The 19,248-nt window shown below is 36.9% G+C and overlaps 2 long non-coding RNA genes across 2 annotated transcripts; both read right to left on the reverse strand.

Annotated features, from left to right (window-relative positions):
* Positions 1-1,200: 1,200 nt before the first annotated feature.
* On the reverse strand, positions 1,201-4,452 carry LOC132618504 (uncharacterized). The gene is made up of 3 exons (XR_009574150.1): positions 4,342-4,452; positions 3,802-4,143; positions 1,201-2,642 (listed from the first exon to the last, which is right to left on the reverse strand). It is a non-coding gene; the product is annotated as an uncharacterized LOC132618504 (long non-coding RNA).
* Positions 4,453-5,652: 1,200 nt separating this feature from the next.
* LOC132617710 (uncharacterized) lies at positions 5,653-18,582 on the reverse strand. Its single transcript, XR_009573812.1, has 3 exons — positions 18,190-18,582; positions 17,855-17,948; positions 5,653-6,023 (listed from the first exon to the last, which is right to left on the reverse strand). It is a non-coding gene; the product is annotated as an uncharacterized LOC132617710 (long non-coding RNA).
* Positions 18,583-19,248: the final 666 nt, after the last annotated feature.

Genomic DNA, 19,248 nt, shown 5'->3' on the forward strand with positions numbered 1-19,248 from the left:
TCTTTAATGAAGTGTCCATGTTTCTCACACTTGTAACAGCAATGTCTTCCTTTTAAGCTCCTGCTAAGAGTTCCTTGCTTTGGGACCTCACCATATCTTCGAACCATCTTTCGAAAACTTTGAGTGAGATACGCCATATTGTAGTCGTCACTGCTTGAGTTACTTTTAGTAGGCTTGAGAACCAGGTTTTCCTCTTTATTTGGCTGCCTTCTTTCCAGATCTTGAATGGACTCACCATTCTCCATCTCTATAAAAATATGCATCCTTGCCTTCCACCATCTATAGTGCTTTCTATTTTATCTTGGTGGTCTTGTGAAATAATTTCCTTCCTCTAGGTTCTAGGTTTGATGAACTATCCATGAGAAAGATCCTTTCTAAGTGTTAATCTTTTAGAAAGAATCCGCTCTGATACTAGTTGATAGAACCTATGAGTTCACTGTTAGCTAGTTCACAACCTAAGAGCGTACTCAAAGCAGTCTAGGGGGCCTGGTTCCTGAACTATTTTCACAAATACTAATGGAAAGTAAATAAGGCAAGATATTTACGTTGAAAACTCCTTGCTCAAGGGATTAAAAACCATGACGTACCTTAGAAGGATTTCCAACTTCACTAAACTGATCAACCTCAGATTACAACCTATTACAACCTAGGAATTAAACTCTTAATCCCTAACCCTTACAATACACCCATTATAAGCACCTTTACAATAACTCTATTGCAAATCTCCAAGTCCTGACTACCTCTAGCCAAACGACCTAACTGATACTTATCTAACTCTAGCCAAGAGAACAAAGTTACTAAGATTGAAATCTGTCCTACTATGATGCTTCTTGACAAGCAGTGTAGGAATACAAATTAAGAACATGAAACAAGACTCAACTATCCTAAGGACTTCAAATGACTTCAGTGGCAGGAACTGGTCCCTTTGATTATTGAGATCTTGTTCTCGTGGGCACCTTGAGAAAGGTAGCCACCACACTTGAGAGAAATATACCTTTTCAGATTTGTAAGTGTTAGGTCAAATAATGCCCAACATGCTGTATAACTATGAGACCAAATAGAGAGCTTGTGATAAACATGTGACCATGAATAGTGATGTTTCAAGGACTTTCAATTCTATCATACATACAGCTGTGCTGCTGCAGTTCTGCTTGAAAAATGCAGTAGCTTTACAGCTGTTAAGTACCGTGCACCGCTCTTATGGGACCTGATGGAGGACCTGGTCCTTGGATAGTTTGTCAATCATCAAAACTATGAAATGCTATAACTCATCAGGTTTTGATTAAAGACAACATATTCGAGATATAATCGATCAAACTTTTGCCAAAAGAGTACTTGTTTCTCCCAGCCTTAAAACTCTATGTTTAATATCTTTGATTTTTTACTTAACCAGTTTTATACCATTAATGCATTAGTGTAAAGATCTTTTTATTTATATGTCAATCGACTTTCAGCAACTTGTAGTTGTATAATTAGCAAATAATTAACGAAAGAACTCTCTTTTCCTCCGTGGCCTCTGTCAGGCACTATTTTGATGCATTTTGCGCTTTCAACTGTCCAAGACAGCCCGTATCTCATATCTTTGGTGAACTTTCTCTATATGTGCAACCTTGTAATTTGATTGTAGTGCCACAAGAGAAACATATTTGGGTAGGAAAGAGAACTTTGTTATACTGGTTTCTATCTAACATAAAAAATGAAAAGTTTCATCAATAACGCCCAAAAGTAGTTGAAGCCTTTTCAAATTAGGATTGTTCAATCGCAAAATCGTAATCACTGAAAATGAGCAATCAACAAGCAGTATTGCTAACCGAGGGAGTCTGGCAGATTCTATTCGTTCACTTCTATGAAAAAGGCATTCATGATCATAAACATGCTGATGGAATAACACCAGCAGAGATACTTTAACCTTGGTGAGAATGATGGTATCATCCTCTGTTCATAATAAGAACAACCAAATATATGAGCAAGATGCAATAAAATGTGCTAGTCGAAATTATGAATGTAGCAACCCCTAATTCAATGAAAGATTACAAGGTAAAATAAACCTTTACTTTAATAAAAGAAGAAGAAGATTACAAAGTAAAGCTACTTTATGAGTGTGTAGAATTATATAATCTAATAAAACTACGTACTATAGCTTATAGTAATTAATAGAAAGCCAGTCAAAATTGTTTGTCAGCAAAAGCTGGTCAGCCACTCAGAATCATGGACACGAAATATTAATTGTCTAAATAATTAGGATGAAAAGATTAACTTGTTTTCTTTTCTTTTCTCAATTAGTGAGCAACGGAAGTTTTTACTGCATAAATTTACCCTCTCTCTTCTTTCTACTCAAGAAGAGAAGCAAAAGCAAATAAGCAAGAATAATTAAGTCAACAATTTATCCTACTCTTTGAAAATAACAACTGAGGTGCTGAAATAATCACACATGAGATCTAAATTTGTTAATTTCTATGACTATACTTGACTGGATGGAAGAGATTCTCATAGGGTAAGCTCAAAATGCCTTGTCGGGTCCAAAATTAGACAGTAACTAAGCTTCATATCTACTCAAAATTTCTATGATATAAACAAGATTAGATAGTAAGTAAGCTCACCAACATGTTAAGTGCTTGACGGACTAAGTAGAAAATGCATACCTGCAAAGTCCAAGAAAATCAACCTTCAAAAACATGAGTTATAGAAACACATGAATCCAAAAGAAATATAGACAAATCAACATAATTGCTCTAGTTCAATGCGATTGTAATCTTACATAAACAGGAAATAAATCAAATTCATTCCGAAATATGCAAAAAAAAAAAAAAGGTAATCCAGAACTTGTAATATGTCGTAATATTAGACATTTGTTGGAGATTTCAGTAAGAGAATCATCATCAATGTTGATGTTTTTCCATTCTACTGGCAGAATAAGATTTTTTTTCCTTGTACAACAAACGATAGGAGAACATACAGAATGCAGATCAAAGACGTTAGTCCAAATTCACTCTTCAAAAAGAAAGTGTACATAGGTCGTTGCAATATAATTTACCCAGCTATGAGTCACAGTCGATCCCACGGAGAACAATATAAAGGCGATTAAGAAAGTTAAGGATTTGTCACCGACTAAGCTAAGCCAAACACATTTTCAATATTTGGTTTTTAATTTAAAAACTAACAAAGACAAAATTAACCTAGAAAGCAAGTAAAATGATCAATGGCCACAAACATGGATACAAGGGAATTTACACTAAAGTAACGATCCAATGTATTTTACGATTTTACAACTAAGAGCGAGTTTATGTTAATAGATAATGGTTTCTAAAATCTCACTGAAAGTCTTCCAACTAAATCAATGAATTTCACTCTAAACTTTTCCAAGCTTTAGAGTGTGATATTAAGCACTACCAATTGAATCTCAAGTTATGATATTAAGCACTACCAATTGAATCTCAAGTTGACTTTCCTATTCCTAGCTCAAGTTATTAGATGGGGTTTAAAGCACCAAATCCTTGTTAATTAATCTTTCTCAACCTCAATTTTCCTCTTACGAGCTCAAATCGAAGTAAATGGGTGAGTCCTAGGATTAGCTAATCTCTTGAGAAACATTAAAAAATAAGATCAATTAAAGAAACAATGACCCACTTCATTAGAGATAAACATCATTCAATACATAAGCATAACAATTGTTTCATCCAAAACTTTAACAATGTATATTTTCATAAACAAGTTTCAAGTAATGGAATTGAGTACTGCACACTTAAATAGTCAATACATAGCTAGGAAAAGAAGAAATGAATAAAGGATTAAGAAATTCACATCAAAAGTCTTCAAATCTTCATTCCCCAAGTGTGAGTGTAAGAACCCTAAGCTCTCCAAGACATGTATGAAATGGCCAAAGATGATGATATTGTCTTCAAAGAGTTGCTTTTAAGGTTTCCAAAAATTTCCCAATAAAAAGTTACGAAAATAACCCCCAAATTTTCAGATTTCAGATTTACAAATCTGGCCACTTTTTGCACCTCTAACCAATTTTTCCATTTTCTTCATTTTAGCTCCTTTTTGACTTGTTTTTACTTGGTTTCTTCCAATGCTCTTCTCAAACATATAAAACTTGTTTTTACTTGGTTTCTTTTAATACTCTTCTCAAACATATAAAACCTGTAAAATAGAAGTAAACAACATTAAATACACTATTTTCTCAATCAAAACATAAAAAAAATCTAAGATTAAAGAAGAAATAAGTTGGTAATACGAACTTATCAACTTTATCCGAAATCTCAAATACATTTGTATTGTTCTTAAAGAAGAGACCAGACTATTTCAGTCAAAAACTTAAAAAGGAAGAAAATCAATCACCTTCAAAAGCATACATCAAATGTTAGAGCTTGTGAAAAATTTCCTCCGTATGACCATAAGGGAAAAGCACCGAAAGCAATAGAAAAGTTTAAAACCAAAGCTCACCTGCAACAGGTAAATCCAATTAGAACATGGGAATAAAGCTAATGCTAGTGTATGAAGCAAAATTGAATGTTCATGAACAAAAGCCACCGAGCGTGAAACAGGGAGAGATAAAAGAAACAAAACAAGAAGAAAAAGGGTTGTAAAGACGGTGGAATCCAGTTGCACACCTAAAGTGGAAGCTTATAACACATGTCACCAACAAAGGAAATAAAGGGTTATAAATAAAGATCTTCACAAATACATAACACCTCAATGCAGTAGTTGTTGATTTTTTTCTTGGTGTTGTATACAAAGTATTAGCCGATATTGTTGGCAAAATAGTAGTTATCAAGTAAATAAATTTGAATTAAACTTGAATTAGCTTAAGTTATCTTATATAGAGTAAACAGAATAAATAGAAGGAAGCAAAACTGGCAGTCTCGGTGAAACACAAGGAAACGTGTAACAAAAAATTAAAGCAAATGGCCTAACTGAAGTAAATACTAACCGAATCACATAAGCATAGGTCCTTGTGATCAATAATGGAGTGGTAGACAGCGGATAGGTCAATGTTAGCATCATTTCGGATCATTCAATTTTTGTGCTTAATCGCTCATTCCATGGCATGCTCTTAGCCTCTTTCTACAACTTCTCATCTTCTGACATCGTAACATTTTTAGTACAACTAAATTTCATATTCTAAAGTTTCAATTGCCCCCATTTGTCCACCGGAAACTTCCCTGTAAGTTCTTATTTGCAAAATAAAGTTTAGCTCAATCTTTCTATGACAAATTTGACAAGAAATTTAAGCTTGAGCCATCCATTTGTTGACTCAACATTGAATTTGCTTCCTTTCTGAATAAGTTTTTCTGAATTTTAAAACCAATTTTAGACAAAGACAAGTATTGTACGCTTAATAAATTCATATATCATGTCCAAAGAAGCCAAGATTAGTTCACCAAAGGGTATTATGCCTGTTACACTTTCCAGTGGTTGCTATTGACTTGGAACATGGTCTAAATAGTTTGAAAAAGTGACATACCAGCTACCACAGGTCAAAAGAAGAAGAGTACGTGGTTAAACCTTGAAATTGTAGGTCCGCTTGTTGTTCTAATTTTTTCATGCCACCGGTGCTCGAACAAAAAACAAACATATGGTATTCAAATTCCCTGTTACTAATCAGCTGTAAATGCCATCACAAGGAAAGCCCCTTTTTACCAAAAATAAGCTTTTAAATTCTTACAGTAGCATTAATTGTCACGACCCGACTAGGGGGGCGTGACGGGTACCTGGAGCTGACTACCGAGCACCACTTATTAGCACTCCAAAAAGTATCTACACTCATGTGCATAAGCCCCTCGGGCTATCAAAATGATATACAAATATACAATGTAGTCATCATGAGACATCTACTACCCACGCGTACGTATCTACAAGCCTCTACTAGAGTACTAGACATAATGACGGGACTGGACCCTATCATGCCCAAAATACATACACACAAAGATAATATCTCAAGATGGCACCTCCAAAATAGTGGAGTGCTCCTGCAAATCTGTTGAGTAGCTCCTAGAAATCTGGGCCACCTCCCTGTCTACCTGTGGGCATGAACACAGCGTTCATAAAAGAAAGGACATCAGTACGATAAATGTATTGAGTATGTAAGGCATGAATAATACTAACATAATATAAAAATAATGGAACATGAGGTGATGATATAACCTGTACGTCAATTGCCTCTTAAGGCGAATACTAAGTCTGCTTAACTTTAAATAGAAACACATGTATGCATATCAAATATATCATCATCGTTAGCCCGCGTCTGGGTAACCATCACATGCCGCCCACTAGTGGTGTCATGTCCGGCCATCTGGGCACGGTGTAATCGTATGCAGCCCGCCTTCGCAGTGACATGTCCGGCCATCTAGGCACGGTGTAATCGTATGCAGGCCACCTTCGCGGTGACATGTCCGGCCATCTAGGCACGGTGTAATCTCGTCATCATTTACTTATCATAAGCCATACATAAGAACTTAGATACAGCTATAACTCTATCGGGGTGACGTAAGGTCGAGAACCCTCGATTCCATTATGGAGTAGTCATGATCATCATATCTCACCTTGAAGGAACTAGCATTATGAGGTGAGTCAACAACAAGGAATCATATATGGATCATTAATTTCATAAGAATATCATATCATAAGCTTTGGAATCTCTAGACTTAGACTCATCGGCATCGTTGTCATTTTCATAACATATCTCTTAGCTTTATCTCGTGAGAAGTTCTTAATAGTCATAGGCTCATAGTTGATGGAATGTAAGAAAGTCATGGAAAAATAGAGTAAGTCATGTCATAGGAATCATATCTTAGAAAAATAAGGGACTAGCCTCACATACCTTTTCGCCTTTCTAACTTGCCGACTAACCGCTTCCTTCCAAGTTCGTAATTCTACTTTCAAGGGAATTCGTACTAAGATTAGATAATCGGAAACATACTTAAGCTTAAGCTAAAGCTAATGAAAATTGGGCAGCATCTCCTTTGTTTCTACAACTTCCTCCATATGCTATAACAACTCCCAACATCAATAACAACATTCATAATATCATAATCAATAACTTTGTCAAGTTCGACATTAGTCAATTCCCATAATTCCTTACCAAAATGATTCATGACCATAGTTATGGCATAACATCGTATTCATTCTCATATAATACCTCCTTAACATCATTTGTATTATTTACAACAATATTTCACTCATAATACCTCAAGAATCATGATCCATGTCAAACTACTATTCAAGAATACCACTATTCTTATATTTGTAACCCATTTGCTACTTTCTTTCATAATCCAAGTCTTTCAACCCTTTAATATTCTAATTAACATGAAATGATCATAAAACTCACCTTTGATTGTGTAGAAATGGGTTTTGGATGGAAATGCTTCACTTGAAGAAAACCCTAGCTCCACTTCCAAAGAAATTCTTGACTTCTAACAATCCTAAAGAGCTTCCTTGCACTTGTTTTCCTTCGATTAATGTTGTTGATCTTTGATTTGCCTTGGATTTATGTAAATGAAGTGTGGAGAAGGTTCTAGAGGTGTGGAGAGGGTTTTTGGGAGTATTTAGGGTCTGTTGGTGATGAAAAATGGAAAAATAAAACGAAGTGGGCCAAATATATATGTAACTTGGAACTTTTCCACCGACACCAACTTACGGTGGACATACGGTTCATATGTCATACTTACGGTCCGTATGTCTGATCGTATGTGTAACACCTCGTGCATTCGGGTTAAGATTTTTATTATAAGATGGGGGTATAATGAACCCAATTTTAGTAGTGTATAAATGGTGTTTGAAACCCAATCAAAACTTGAGAAGAGTCTTTGGGCAAAACAAAGTTGAAAACCACTCTACGGGGCATGTTTGCAAGTGAGTTTATAGATGGCCTTACTTCCAACGACCATAACCCCATTATTAATTTGGAATTTTGGGAAACTTTATTGATGAAAGTTGTATCCCTTTGAAATAGCTTTCCAACGGTATATTATGGGCCTCAAACGGACATCTGTGCAAAGATTTATGCCCATTATACGACAGACTGTCCGAGCAGAAGAATTTTGACGGACCATTTGACGGTCCGTAAAACATTTTGACGGTCCGTAAAATATTTATACGATCCGTCAAATGGTCACAGAGAATGATATTTCGTTGGTCAGTTTGACGGTTCAATTTTACGGTCCGTAAAACAATTATACGGTCCGTAAAATTGACTCAGACCACCGTAAAATGAGCACAGAATGTCCAAATCACTGGAATGGTTTTACGGTAAGTTATACGGTCCGTAAAACCATTATACGGGACGTAAAACACACCGTAAAATGAGCACAGAATGTCCAAATCACTGGAATGGTTTTACGGTGAGTTATACGGTCCGTAAAACCATTATACGGAACGTAAAAATGGGCGTAGAATTGCCCGATGGGTCAGATTTTAAGATGTTAATAAGAGACCCAAACCCATTTTTTTTCATTCCCATTTCTCCTACACGACTCAAGGGTTCTCTAGAGCCATCCAAACACTTCATATGCAAGAATCCAAGTGAAACAAAAGATCCACTTCATCAATCCACCAAAACTAAGTGTGAGAAACACATCAAATCCATTCAAGTCAAGAAATTCCATGGAAGGTGGAACTAGGGTTTTGTTCAAGTGAAGCATTTCAACTCAAGGCTTATTCCTACAATAAATAAGGTAAGTTTTATGATGTTTCCTGATGATTAAAGTGTTGATAAGTTCTTGGGAGAATAGTAAATTGGTTTGATAAAGAAAATTATATGAACTATGCTAGGGTTTTTGGATTGTTGACTTGGGATTGTTGTATTCATATGGGTGATGAAGAATGATGTCAGTTACATCTAATTGAGATTGTAGAATCAGCTAGAAGTAATAGAATGGGGATTGGGGGAAGAAAACACCATTAATGAAGGTTGTGGAGCTTCATGCCCACCAAGTGTTTCATAAAATGCTTAGATGAACAAAACATGAATATTGTTGCTAATATAGAGTCCCTATGACCTGTATTGCTATAGATTAAAGTTGAAGGGATTGAAGGACATTGTGATACACTCAAAAGCAGGAAGTTAAGGTATGTATAACTTCCATCCACATGTGGGAATCTCTATGTTTTTCCCCATGATCCGTTTCGTAAAATCCATGAAGTTCAAATCCTAGGGCATTAAACCCAACATATTGGTAGCCCGTAATTATGTATTTATGTGCATGAATTTTGTATCTATATTCGTTATTGCATTCCTAATCTTCCATTACGGTTATTAGGAAATCCTAGCTTAATCCATGAATCATGAATTCTTCCTCATGTGTTCTCATTATGTTTATATGAAACTTTATGATTTCATCCAGCAAGTTACAAGCATGTTTTCAAGACAAGTATATATATATGATTTCGAACTATTGTTATTACTCATGAACGAAAAACATGTTTTGCAAGACTATGACAAGTTATCTTATGAAACTATACAAGCAAGTTATGATTCATGAAAACCATGTACAAGCAAGTTATGATTCATGAAAACCATGTACAAGCAAGTTATGATTCATGAAAATCATGTACAAGCAAGTTATGATTCATGAACACTATGTACAAGCAAGTTATGATTCATGATATACCATGGGCAGCAAGTGCCACTATTTTTCATATTCATGTTTTGGGAGTTGCATTAATTACCGAGGAGGGCTTCAGATAGCCTGAAACTACGTAGCCACCGTAGGATGAGGATCGCTCCACCCATGTTCCGGACGATCTCTCATAATGATTGGATCCTTTCATATTTTATCAAATCTCATGTTCCCTGGCAAGGACTGAGTGTTCTGCTGGCGGGACGCAAGCACCAGACCATGGATCGGTTATAAGTTATTGCTCTCCCTACTTATCATGTTTTTACTTATGTTATATATATACATATGCACTCATGCCCATGTTCATGTCCAGGTTTTCAGTTTCAGTTCTTATCATGTTATTTCATGTCCCATGTTGTTTCTTTCGGTTGCTTTACATACCAGTACATTCAATGTGCTGACGTCCCCTTTTATTGCCCGGGGGCCTGCATTTCACGATGCAGGTACTGATATACAGGACGACACATCTGCTCAGTAGGACAACATTCGTATCAGCTTATTGGTGAGCCCCATCTCATTCGGGGTTTAGTCAACGTTTATTTTATGATTAATTATGCATCTAAAGGTATGCTGGGGGCCTTGTCCCAGTAAGTATGTTTTCCAGTCAGACTCATGATAGAGGTTTCATAGACTAGACAAGTCAGTTATATCATGTCAGACATTTGGAGTCGTATAGCCATTTTGGCTCACTCATGTTTAAACAAGTATTTTATTAAGTATTATGACTTAACATGTTTTATAAAGGCTCATCATGCATTCACGTTATATTCCGCATATGTTATGTATCATGATGATTCAGCAAGCCATGTGGTTCGCTCGGTCACATGCAGTCAGGCACCGAGTGCCGTGTTACGTCCAGGCCATGGTTCGGGGCGTGACAAAACTTGGTATCAGAGCCTAGGTTCAAGAGTCTTAGGGAGTCTATGAAACCGTGTCCAGTGGGGTCACTTTTATATGTGTGTGCGCGCCACACATATAAACAGTTGACCACCAAGACATTCAGGATTGTGTCATTTCTATCTGCTCTAGATCGTGCCATGAAGCTTAGAGCAATAAGAAACTTCTCTTCCTCTCGAATTACGTACGATTCGAATGCGCAGGAGATGAACAGAAAATTCAAGGTCCAAGTAAGGATGTTTACCCATAGGGGGTACAATTGTGCAGTACTTACTGGTAACAAATGAGACTTCAAGTGCTATTGAAAGTGGAATACAATGTAAGTTGCCCGAGAAGGGGTATAGTGGAATGAATGGTATGTTGAATGATAATGATGTTCTTGAGAAAGGAGAATGGAATACAACAGGAAAAAGATAAATCATGGAGGATCTCAAGGGAGTGGTGGTAGACAGTTTTCTACCGGAGGTCATCAGGACCCATTCCATTTACAGTTAAAGATTGAAAGGAAAAATAAACAGGAAAGTGTAACAGGTACAGTTTGAGTTGGACATATGAGGTAAGTTCATCATTTTTATACTGTTGTCAAAATTGGGAGCCATGTGTGGCTAAGATATGATATGATATATGTATATATGTTGGCCTTATGAGGCGTTGTTGGTATTTCCTGCGTGCAGGTTTTGGGATAGTAAGAAATACAGAGGAAACTCTGCCAAATGTTTTCCTAGAAATAGAAGGAGAATAAGATATAAGTTCGTAATATGTCTGGAAAAGCCATGTCAACAGTAATGATAAGATTTGACTAAGTTACGAGTACGGCTGACCTTGAGAAATATAATTTGATTTCCTATTCAGATGAACACCTTGAGTGGGTGACAGTTCGGATACATCCGAATGTGTGTTAGAAACCAAGGGCTTAAGTTAAGTTCAGAGAAGAGTGATTAGTGGAAGAAGAAACCAGTTAAGCCGAAAGAGTCGTCAGTGTTGTAGAGTACAAAGGAATTACAGAAGATAAGGAATGTTAATTTGATCCCATCAAAAGGGAATAATTTGTAAGTATAAGATGTTAGCCTTAGTCTAAGGGGGAGATGCATAAATCGCCAATAAGTCCAGTGAGATAATTGGAGACCCGAAGGGTTAGTATGAGATATGAAGAACCTCAGTTCAGTTAAGTTGGCATAATGAGATAGTATCTATAAGGAATATGCCTTATCTTAGAGGAAACCCGAAGTGAGTAGAATGATCGTCGAACGAATCGTGTCAAGTTCAATTACTATCGATTAGGCGATCACAGAAAAGCTATGAGATCATGCCCAGTTATGTGTCATAAGGGTAGTGCCATTGCACAAGACTCTAATATCTAAGGTGCTCGTAAAAGACTTAGCGTACAACCGTACTATGAGTATTTTAGGAAGTATCTCAAAAAAAAAAAAATCAAGTATGGGAAGTACAACTCATGATTTAGGCAGACAAGAGAACTAAGGTGAAAGAATTTCACTACTTCTCCAAGCTAGGAATTCGACTTTCAGACTCCGAAGTGGGTGGAGTTATTGCCCAGAACATGGCATTCCTGCTTGGTCATTGAAGTTAGAGAGAAGCAGTTTGGTGATTCCTACTTGCTGCAGATGAAAGAGGGGATTCACGAATAGAAAGCCTTAGCTTTTGAACAGGAGGGAGATAATGGTACCTTGAGATATCGAAGCAGATTATGCGTTCCAGATGTTGATGGGCTCAGAGAGCGAATCATGTTAGAAGCTCACAACTCTAGGTATTCCATTTACCCAGGTTCCACTAAGGTGTATCATGATATCAAGGAGATTTACTGGTGGAACGATATGAAGAAGGATGTGGCAGATTTTGTAGCTAAGTGTCCGAATTGTCAGCAGGTGAAAGCCGAACACCAGAGGCCTGGTGGCTTGGCTCAGAATGTTGATATTCCTGTCTGGAAATGGGAAATGATCAATATGGGCTTTGTATTAGGTCTACCTCGTTCAACTAGGAGGCATGAGTTAATTTGGGTAATTGTGGACAGACTTACGAAGTCAGCGCACTTCTTGCCAGCTAAGACCACAGATTGAACAAGAAGATTATGCCAAGTCATATGTTAATGAAATTTCCGGATTGTATGGGACCTTAGTGTCCATTATTTTACATTTTGGTGCTCAGTTCACAGCGAACTTCTAAAAATCATTTCAGAAAGGATTTGGGTACGGAGGTGAACCTTAGCACAACTTTTCATCCTCAGACAAATGGTCAGACAGATACGCTATTCAGATCTCATGTTATGATATTCATGTTAGTTCAATACTCAGATATTTATGTCAGCTTAGTACTCAGGTATCAGTCCAGTACTCACATATTCATGCCAGCCCAATATTCAGTTAGCTCAGTATTCAGTCAGCCAGTCTTCAGTCAGTTCAATAGACATTCAATTTAGTATCTCAGTAGTTTAGTAGTCATGTATTCATTCAGTTCAGTAACCATGTGTCCTTTATTTCAATGGTAATTGGGATGACCACCTGCCTCTTATTGAGTTTACTTACAAAAATAACTACCATGCTAGTATTGGGATAACACTGTTGGAAACCCTTTTAAGCAAAAGGTGTAGATCACCAATTGGTTGATTCGAAGCAGAGTTGTTAGGATCAAATTTGGGTTACCAGGTTATAGAGAAAGTTAAGTTAATACAGGAGCGTTTGAAAATTGCTCAGAGTCACCAGAAGTCTTACACAGATGTGAGGCGAAGGGACTTAAAATTTCAATAGATGATTGGGTGTTCCTTAAAGTCTCACCCATGAAGGGTGTCATGAGATTTGGCAAGAAAGGAAAACTCAGCCTCAGATATATTGGACCTTACAAAATTCTACGAAAGATCGGACTAGTAGCTTATGAACTTGAGTTGCCACAAGATTTGGCCGCTGTACACCCAGTGTTTCATGTATCCATGTTGAGGAAGTGTGTAGGAGACCCATCGTTGGTTGTTCCTGCTAATACTCTAATAGATAAGGATGGCTTCACCTATGAGGAGATCCCCGTAGCCATTCTTGATCGTCAAGTTCGCAAGTTGAGAACTAAGGAAGTAGCCTCAGTGAAAGTCCTGTGGAGGAGTTAGAAAGTTAAGGAAGCTACATGGGAAGCCGAGGAGGATATGAAATCCATGTACCATACTTGTTTCAGCCCGCAGAAGAGATTTATGATGAAGCCCAAGATTTTGAGGTATGTAAGCTTTCTTTTCATGTTTTTGGTCGTGTGTGGCCAATTTGTAGTGCTATTATGATGTAGCCTTGTGAGGCAATGATATTATGGGCTGTTGTGACAGGTTGGTAGTGCCATATTACAGGGGAAACTCTGGCGAAATTTTTGTAGAATCCCGAATATTAACATTTGAGGACGAATGTTCCAACAGAGGGGGAGAATGTTACACCTTGGAAATTTCCCGTTAGCATACCACGAATAGACCCACGAAGGGTATGAAGTATACGACATGTTGACAAGTAAGAAGTAATATTTAATGATTCTAAATGAGATTTCAAAGACATTTGAGGTAGGAGACGAAAGTTGTTAAGAAAAGCAAGGTATATGTTGTATGTCGGGAAAGAATTACGAGTATCGAATTAATGATGGCTTAATGACATTTCGGAGAAGAGTTATAATGTCCCTTATGTATTCATGCCTCACATTTCACGTTCGAGTTCAGGTATTCGCTATTCATGTCTCATGTTTGGGCACAGATGTTTTCATGAAACTACGTCATGTCAGATTTCCATGTTCCATGTCATGTTTCTTCACGTTCAAATATTCAAGTTATGTCCAACCATATCCTTTACCAAGACCCATCATTCGAGGACGAATGATCCCAAGGGGGAGATATTGTAACACCTCGTGCATTCGGGTTAAGATTTTTATTATAAGATGGGGGTATAATGAACCCAATTTTAGTAGTGTATAAATGGTGTTTGAAACCCAATCAAAACTTGAGAAGAGTCTTTGGGCAAAACAAAGTTGAAAACCACTCTACGGGGCATGTTTGCAAGTGAGTTTATAGATGGCCTTACTTCCAACGACCATAACCCCATTATTAATTTGGAATTTGGGGAAACTTTCTTGATGAAAGTTGTAGCCCTTTGAAATAGCTTTCCAACGGTATATTATGGGCCTCAAACGGACATCTGTGCAAAGATTTATGCCCATTATACGACAGACTGTCCGAGCAGAAGAATTTTGACGGACCATTTGACGGTCCGTAAAACATTTTGACGGTCCGTAAAATATTTATACGATCCGTCAAATGGTCACAGAGAATGATATTTCGTTGGTCAGTTTTACGGTTCAATTTTACGGTCCGTAAAACAATTATACGGTCCGTAAAACTGACTCAGACCACCGTAAAATGAGCACAGAATGTCCAAATCACTGGAATGGTTTTACGGTAAGTTATACGGTCCGTAAAACCATTATACGGGACGTAAAACACACCGTAAAATGAGCACAGAATGTCCAAATCACTGGAATGGTTTTACGGTGAGTTATACGGTCCGTAAAACCATTATACGGAACGTAAAAATGGGCGTAGAATTGCCCGATGGGTCAGATTTTAAGATGTTAATAAGAGACCCAAACCCATTTTTTTTCATTCCCATTTCTCCTACACGACTCAAGGGTTCTCTAGAGCCATCCAAACACTTCATATGCAAGAATCCAAGTGAAACAAAAGATCCACTTCATCAATCCACCAAAACTAAGTGTGAGAAACACATCAAATCCATTCAAGTCAAGAAATTCCATGGAAGGTGGAACTAGGGTTTTGTTCAAGTGAAGCATTTCAACTCAAGGCTTATTCCTACAATAACTAAGGTAAGTTTTATGATGTTTCCTGATGATTAAAGTGTTGATAAGTTCTTGGGAGAATAGTAAATGGGTTTGATAAAGAAAATTATATGAACTATGCTAGGGTTTTTGGATTGTTGACTTGGGATTGTTGTATTCATATGAGTGATGAAGAATGATGTCAATTACATCTAATTGAGATTGTAGAATCAGCTAGAAGTAATAGAATGGGGATTGGGGGAAGAAAACACCATTAATGAAGGTTGTGGAGCTTCATGCCCACCAAGTGTTTGATAAAATGCTTAGATGAACAAAACATGAATATTGTTGCTAATATAGAGTCCCTATGACCTGTATTGCTATAGATTAAAGTTGAAGGGATTGAAGGACATTGTGATACACTCAAAAGCAAGAAGTTAAGGTATGTATAACTTCCATCCACATGTGGGAATCTCTATGTTTTTCCCCATGATCCGTTTCGTAAAATCCATGAAGTTCAAATCCTAGGGCATTAAACCCAACATATTGGTAGCCCGTAATTATGTATTTATGTGCATGAATTTTGTATCTATATTCGTTATTGCATTCCTAATCTTCCATTACGGTTATTAGGAAATCCTAGCTTAATCCATGAATCATGAATTCTTCCTCATGTGTTCTCATTATGTTTATATGAAACTTTATGATTTCATCCAGCAAGTTACAAGCATGTTTTCAAGACAAGTATATATATATGATTTCGAACTATTGTTATTACTCATGAACGAAAAACATGTTTTGCAAGACTATGACAAGTTATCTTATGAAACTATACAAACAAGTTATGATTCATGAAAACCATGTACAAGCAAGTTATGATTCATGAAAACCATGTACAAGCAAGTTATGATTCATGAAAACCATGTACAAGCAAGTTATGATTCATGAACACTATGTACAAGCAAGTTATGATTCATGATATACCATGGGCAGCAAGTGCCACTATTTTTCATGTTCATGTTTTGGGAGTTGCATTAATTACCGAGGAGGGCTTCAGATAGCCTGAAACTACGTAGCCACCGTAGGATGAGGATCGCTCCACCCATGTTCCGGACGATCTCTCATAATGATTGGATCCTTTCATATTTTATCAAATCTCATGTTCCCTGGCAAGGACTGAATGTTCTGCTGGCGGGACGCAAGCACCAGACCATGGATCGGTTATAAGTTATTGCTCTCCCTACTTATCATGTTTTTACTTATGTTATATATATACATATGCACTCATGCCCATGTTCATGTCCAGGTTTTCAGTTTCAGTTCTTATCATGTTATTTCATGTCCCATGTTGTTTCTTTCGGTTGCTTTACATACCAGTACATTCAATGTGCTGACGTCCCCTTTTATTGCCCGGGGGCCTGCATTTCACGATGCAGGTACTGATATACAGGACGACACATCTGCTCAGTAGGACAACATTCGTATCAGCTTATTGGTGAGCCCCATCTCATTCGGGGTTTAGTCAACGTTTATTTTATGATTAATTATGCATCTAAAGGTATGCTGGGGGCCTTGTCCCAGTAAGTATGTTTTCCAGTCAGACTCATGATAGAGGTTTCATAGACTAGACAAGTCAGTTATATCATGTCAGACATTTGGAGTCGTATAGCCATTTTGGCTCACTCATGTTTAAACAAGTATTTTATTAAGTATTATGACTTAACATGTTTTATAAAGGCTCATCATGCATTCACGTTATATTCCGCATATGTTATGTATCATGATGATTCAGCAAGCCATGTGGTTCGCTCGGTCACATGCAGTCAGGCACCGAGTGCCGTGTTACGTCCAGGCCATGGTTCGGGGCGTGATAGTATGTTGGCCAAAATTCTGCACAAATCTCTTATGTTGTTTTACGCCTCTCAGACATGACATACGGTCCGTCCCTATGTCACTTTTACAGTCCATATGTTGGGCCGTATCTCTGCCCAGTCAACAAACTTTCACGAAAAGTACTTTCTTCGATTATCTTAGCCTCAGAACTTTTAGGGTACATGCTTAATAACTGTCAAGTCTTTCTTTAACCTGGTAGGGGTATCATAGCCTCTCTGGACTTACATTAGTTTGCGTACGATGTAATCGACGCGGAAATTTTCAAGGTGTAACATTAATACTGTGGTCTCAAAGTAGAAATTTTGAACAGTATGAGTAATAGCTTGGCTCGGTTTGCACCACTAAAAATCTAATTGGTAAACAGACTTATAGAGGTGTCTTTTCGAAGGAAAAAGGGACATACGAGGTGTGATCCAGAAACACAACCCAATAAGGGACAAAGGATTACTATGGCGCCACTGTTTCAGAGAGAAATTAGATATAAAGTGGAATTAATAAAAGGCTTTGCTGAATCAGACATAGAAACAAAGAAGGCGATAAAATTAACCAACATGCAAAAAAAAAAATAAAAAAAAATAGAATCATATGTGTATCCCTATGGAAAAAAAACTAAACTAGATAGTCGACAAGTATTATACCTACTCCGGAATATCCAAGTCTAATCTATGCTGGTACATAAGTTTCAGTTGACAATAGCCATGTCTGAGCTTCAAATCTTTCAATTGTCTGGCTCTGAAATGAAAGTTTAATTAAGTTATTACAACATAAACCTCAAACCTTAAGTTAAAATCTCAAAATCAAAATCAACACAAATTACCTCATGAAACACTTCTCGGATGCAAAGAAGTAACATAAAAAAACAATAATACAGAGAAATAGAGACCAATAATCAACAGAAGAAGAAGAAGAAGAAGATCAAAGAGCAAAGGAACAATGAAGAATAAGGAAGTAATGGAGAGAGTAAACGGGACACCTGTTTTGCATTTGAAGATGGACGGACAGGTGTATCTCTTGAAGCTTGTAATTACTGATTACCCTTCGTTGTCCATATGACCCACTCTTATTATACAGTTAAAGAACTATATATATATATATATATATATATATATATATATATATATATCCTAACTAAGGGGTCTAAATGAACTATTACAATAGGAATAGGTAATTGCTTATATAAACAAACTAAACTCGAGGGGTATGAATTGCAATCTAAGAAAGTTGTATCGTCCTTATCTAAATCAACTCTCCAACAGCTGTGTACTAGATCAATTGCACTAGGTACAACCATTGGAAGCATCAGCTCTTCTTCCATACCTTAGCTCTCAAATCCATATTGTAACATCCTTATATCCACTTCAATTCAATTATTTAACATAGTGAAATTTGGAGTTTTTGTCATCGTTTAGAGTTACATTAGATGTCTAAAAAAGAAGCGCAGTTACTTTTGGGAAAATTTCATCTCTATTTGGACAACAAATTCAAATGTCTTCTCTATATATTTGACAAATTCAAATGTCAATGCAAATCCAAGCATATTCTTCACGAAATATATGCAAATGTTTTGGCAGGTGTATAAAGATGTGGACCTGCAGGGTGGAGCAGTCTAATACATGCCACTCGTGCACACATGCCACAACTTATGTATTAGCCTCATAATTTGTCTTAACCACTACATATTCAACTCTATATATCTTGTAATCAGGGCTGGGCGTTCGGTATTTTCAAAGTTCGGGTTCGGTAATTCGGTAATCGGTAAATCAAACTTCGGTTCGGTACGGTATTCGGTAATACCATATTGAAGTCGAAGTTCACTGTATTAGAATGCAAGTATACTATGCAAGGGGTCAATATAATTAGTAACAACAGCAACATATTCTTAAAATAAATTGGGCAGAAATTGTATACCAACTGGACAAAAGTTCCAGAATTGCTAGTTAGATCTTTAAAAATCCTTAAGTTATTTCACAGTTTCATAGCACCTTGCGATAACTAAATATGATATCCAGAAATCATATTTTTTTATTCAGGA

Source organism: Lycium barbarum, chromosome 11 (genome assembly GCF_019175385.1).
Source record: "Lycium barbarum isolate Lr01 chromosome 11, ASM1917538v2, whole genome shotgun sequence".
Lineage (NCBI taxonomy): Eukaryota > Viridiplantae > Streptophyta > Magnoliopsida > Solanales > Solanaceae > Lycium > Lycium barbarum.